This window comes from Triticum aestivum, chromosome 7A, assembly GCF_018294505.1.
Source record: "Triticum aestivum cultivar Chinese Spring chromosome 7A, IWGSC CS RefSeq v2.1, whole genome shotgun sequence".
NCBI lineage: Eukaryota > Viridiplantae > Streptophyta > Magnoliopsida > Poales > Poaceae > Triticum > Triticum aestivum.
The window spans coordinates 280351786-280356857 of record NC_057812.1 but is presented as its reverse complement, the minus strand read 5'-3'; positions in this window follow the sequence as shown (position 1 = coordinate 280356857).

The window sequence follows — 5072 nt, the reverse complement described above, 5'->3', positions numbered from 1 at the left end:
CAAACGGAGTCCAATTGACCTGAAACTTCACGGAACTCATTTTTGAAAGGAAAGGAGCCCAGAAGACTTGGAGTGCACGTCGGGGGGTCTGCGAGGAGGTCACGAGGCAGGGGGGCGCGCCCACCCCCTTAGGCGCGCCCTCCACCCACGTGAGCCCCTCGTGGCCCCCCTAAGTACTTCTTCCGCCTATATATCTCCATATACCCTAAAAACATCCGTGAGCACAATAGATCGGGAGTTCCGCCGCCAGAAGCCTCCGTAGCCACCGAAAGCCAAACTAGACCCGTTCCGGCAGGGGGCAATCCTCTCCGGTGGCCATCTTCATCATCCCGGTGCTCTCCATGACGAGGAGGGAGTAGTTCTCCCTCGGGGCTGAGGGTATGTACCAGTAGCTATGTGTTTGATCTCTCTCTCTCTCTCTCTCTCTCGTGTTCTTGAGGTGATACGATCTTGATGTATCGCGGTCTTTGCTATTATAGTTGGACCCTATGATATTTCTTCCCCCCTCTACTCTCTTGTAATGAATTGTGTTTCCCCTTTGAAGTTATCTAATCGGATTGAGTCTTTAAAGATTTGAGAACACTTGGTGTATGTCTTGCCGTGGATATCTGTGGTGATAATGGGATATTACGTGATTCACTTGATGTATGTTTTGGTGATCAACTTGCGGGTTCCGCCCATGAACCTATGCATAGGGGTTGGCACACGTTTCGTCGTGATTCTCTGGTAGAACTTTGGGGCACTCTTTGAGGTGCTTTCTGCTGGTTGAATAGATGAATTTGAGATTGTGTGACGCATATCGTATAATCATACCCACGGATACTTGAGGTGACATTGTAGTATCTAGGTGACATTAGGGTTTTGGTTGATTTGTGTCTTAATGTGTTATTCTAGTACGAACTCTAGGGTTGTTTGTGACACTTATAGGAATAGCCCAACGGATTGATTGGAAAGAATAACTTTGAGGTGGTTTCGTACCCTACCATAATCTCTTCGTTCGTTCTCCGCTATTAGTGACTTTGGAGTGACTCTTTGTTGCATGTTGAGGGATAGTTATGTGATCCAATTATGTTAGTATTGTTGAGGGAACTTACACTAGCGAAAGTATGAACCCTAGGCCTTATTTCCTAGCATTGCAATACCGTTTACACTCACTTTTATCATTAGTTACCTTGCTGTTTTTATAATTTCAGATTACAAATACTATTATCTACTATCCATATTGCACTTGTATCACCATCTCTTCGCCGAACTAGTGCACCTATACAATTTACCATTGTATTGGGTGTGTTGGGGACACAAGAGACTCTTTGTTATTTGGTTGCAGGGTTGCTTGAGAGAGACCATCTTCATCCTACGCCTCCTACGGATTGATAAACCTTAGGTCATCCACTTGAGGGAAATTTGCTACTGTCATACAAACCTCTGCACTTGGAGGCCCAACAACGTCTACAAGAAGAAGGTTGTGTAGTAGACATCAGGGCGTTGCAGTCGGCATGCTGCAGCCAAAGCTCAAGAGGGCCCCTTGGTGGCATCTCCGCGGCGAAGAACTGCGGGAGGCGAATCCAAGTGATCGGGGGCATCGCTACCCACAACACGAACTCGCGCGAGGAGTCCGCAGCGTGGACCCCTGGGGCGACAGCGTGCGCCTCCGCAGCGCGGCGGCCACGGCCCTGGCGCGGGCGGCGGCGTTCATTGCTCCTCCCTCCGAAATCGTTGGCGTGAGCATTCAAGGGCAGCGGGTACCCAGGTGGCAGCCTTTCATACCAAGGCCGCGACACCACCGGCCTCACGACCATCTCGTGGCGATGGGACCTCCTCTTCTTCGGTGGGAGCAGCTCGGGCTCGGTGAGGGGAGTCTTGCCCTTCTTTGCGGCCGAGAACCTCCGAATCGATGCCATGACTGCACCAGCAAGGAGTGGAGCGAGGAAGGAGAAGAAGCGGGAGAGGCAAAGAAGAGACGGGTGATGGGGATCCACCCCCACCTCCCATTTATAGCCAAGGGGAGGCCAACCGCCGACCTCCATGATCTAAGGTAATAATGATGGATTTTCCTTGCGTGCAGCAGGGACTTGTCAAGTCGGGCAGTTGCCGAGGCTGCATGGGGAAGCGGAGATGCCCACGTCCAATCAATCGCCACACGTCGACCAAGGCCGCATGCTATTGGGGCCCGCGGCGCTCCGCACTTACCCCTTGGCTTCGCCTCAAAGTCAAGCCCAAGTGCGCCTTGGGCCCGGGGCTACTGTCGGAGTTTTGGGAATGGGGGTCCCCAGACTTGCCTGCCTGCGGCCCATGGTGTGGCTCTACAAGGGGGGCCCGTACGACCCATCTTCACCAACAAGCACTCAAGACCCTCGCGAGGGGCAAAGCCTCACGAGGCAGACGACAAAAGACCTCCTCAAGGGAGGCCTCATGAGGCTGGCTCGCGAGGGGCGAAGAGTTCAAGGCCGGGCAAACCTCGTGAGGTTCCAATGACGTGAGCCATGACGACCAAGGCCAGGCGGGCGCCGGCGCGCACAGTGTCCTTGTTTCCTCTTTGGTGCTAAGGAGGCAAGCACAGACGCAGAGTACCGAGGCTTCAAGCAAAGGTTTCCATATTGGTGCAACGAGACCAAGACCAGAAGGACGGCAAGATGGAGGTCACCGTGGAGCCCAAGACGACATCACCACCAGAGCCTTTGGCAGGAGAAGACCACTTTTGTCAGGATAAGCTGTACTAGCTGACCCCTTTCAAATTGGCCGTTGTTGGCTCCCTTCCCGCTCAATATTTGGGGAGAGGACCAGGGCCTCTATATATAGGATTAGCCACCACAATAGGGGGGATAGGTCGAAAATAGATCCGACGGATCGAGAGAGACCAGAACAACCACAAGTTCACCGAGCACAAGAACACCTCTCCTCAGGAGGCTGTTCTTCCCCTTGTACTGTTCATCCTCAGCCCAAGAGGCAATCCACCACACCACACTGGAGTAGGGTATTACACCACAATGGTGGCCCAAACCAGTATAAATCGTGTGTCCTTTGTGTTGCGAGTTCATCGAGTTAGTCTATGAGATCTTAGCAAAGCTAGGACGTGGATCGGTAGGGGGAGATCTTCGCGCGCACCCCAGTGTTCGAACCTTAAGGGTTTTGCCAAAACTTGTGACCGGACAAATTCAAGAAGGGGAGGATGATGAGGACATCATTACTGCTGTTACACCTACAACCCCTATTGATACATATACTGGACCAATTACTAGAGCTTGCGCACGCCAACTAAATTATCAGGTACTTCCGTTTATTGGTAACGATTCTAATGTTAATGAGAATGTGTTGCTGCCTAAATTGGATACTTTTGTTTTGCTTACAAATGAAGGACCCAACATGGACAATAAGGATGGACATTGGAGCATGATCAAGCATGGAGATTATGGTGCGCGCAAGGGGAACAAGAACGGAGTTTCTGGTGGAGTATTCAGCACTTTGGAGCCACCATGATGACATCCAAGGACATGGACGAAATATACAAGATGCCCTTTCATAAATTTTGCCCATAGCTTAATATAGGTGCCGCGCCACCTTATTTTTTGGTCAGGCCCATGCAATCTTGAAATACAACTTCGTAGGTTATTTTTAGAGTCTGTATTGTAGGGGAAACGATCGAGGAGGTGTTTTAGTACCACCTTGCCAAGGGTGGACGAAAGCCCCTCTCTTTTCCCCTATAAATACAACCCTTAAGACAATATTTATACTTGGGTTTTGTGTAGATTAAAAGTTCGTCATAGCTGCAACTTCGCGTCCTTCGTTTGTGTTCTACGACCAGACCAAGACGTCACAAAACCCCACTTTCATTAATAAAACTTTCCTCTTATATTCGCAATATTCAGATTACAATTACAATTTCTTGCTTGTTCTTTGTTTGCGTGCAGGAAATAGACCTTCGTGGTCAGGTTGACCGTGCTCTGGCGTGGTCAATAACCTCTCGGAGTTGGTTTAGCAATTTCTAAGGCATGACGTCCTTGAACGTTCGTAGTCGGATCGTCAAAGTCTACTCCACAGAAAACGATAGTCACTATATATGAGTGTATATATGAGCGCTTGCATTGGTACTGTGTGCTACTTGTGAACTGAGTTGCGATTTCCCCGAAGAGGAGAGTATGATGCAGTATAATAGTGGTAAGTATTTACCTCAGTTAAGAACCAAGGTTATCAATCTAGTAGGAGAACCACGCAATACCTCGTTAACAACAACTGCACACAAATAACAAATCCTTGCAAACCAACACGAACAAGGGGTTATCAATCCCTCGGCAGTTACATGCAAGATTAAATTGCGCAGTTACGTGCAAGAGAGACATCTTGCTACTAACTATGGACCCGTAGGTCTGTGGTAAACTACTCACACATCATCAGAAGGGCAGGAAGGTTGATGTAGAGCTCCTCTGTCGGTGTCAAAACCGGCGGATCTCTGGTAGGGAGTCCCGAACTGTGCGTCTAAGGTGGATGGTAATAGGAGGCGGGGGACAAGATGTTTACCTAGGTTCGGGCCCTCTTGATGGAGGTAATACCCTACTTCCTACTTGATTGTTCTTTATGATATGAGTATTACAAGAGTTGATCTACCACGAGATCATAGAGGCTATGGTATGATTGTATGTTGTCCTACGGACTAAACCCTCCAGTTTATATAGGCACCGGAGGGGGCTAGGGTTACACAAGGTCGGTTACAAGGGAGGAGATTTACATATCCGTATTGCCTAGCTTGCCTTCCACGCCAAGGAGAGTCCCATCCGGACACGGGACGAAGTCTTCAATCTTGTATCTTCATAGTCCAACAGCCTGACCAAAGGATATAGTCCGGCTGTCCGGAGACCCCCTAATCCAGGACCCCCTCACCCTCTGTGATCAAACCCCCCTTAGTAGCCCCCGAACCAGGCTTCAATGATGACGAGTCCGGCGCGCAATATTGTCTTCGGCATTGCAAGGCGGGTTCTTCTCCAAATCTTGAATATCTAAGTTGTGTCCGGCTCCCATAAATGTTGGACTTCTTGGCTTCTGCGCCCAATAAGGGCCATCTTCCATGCGTCGAGCGA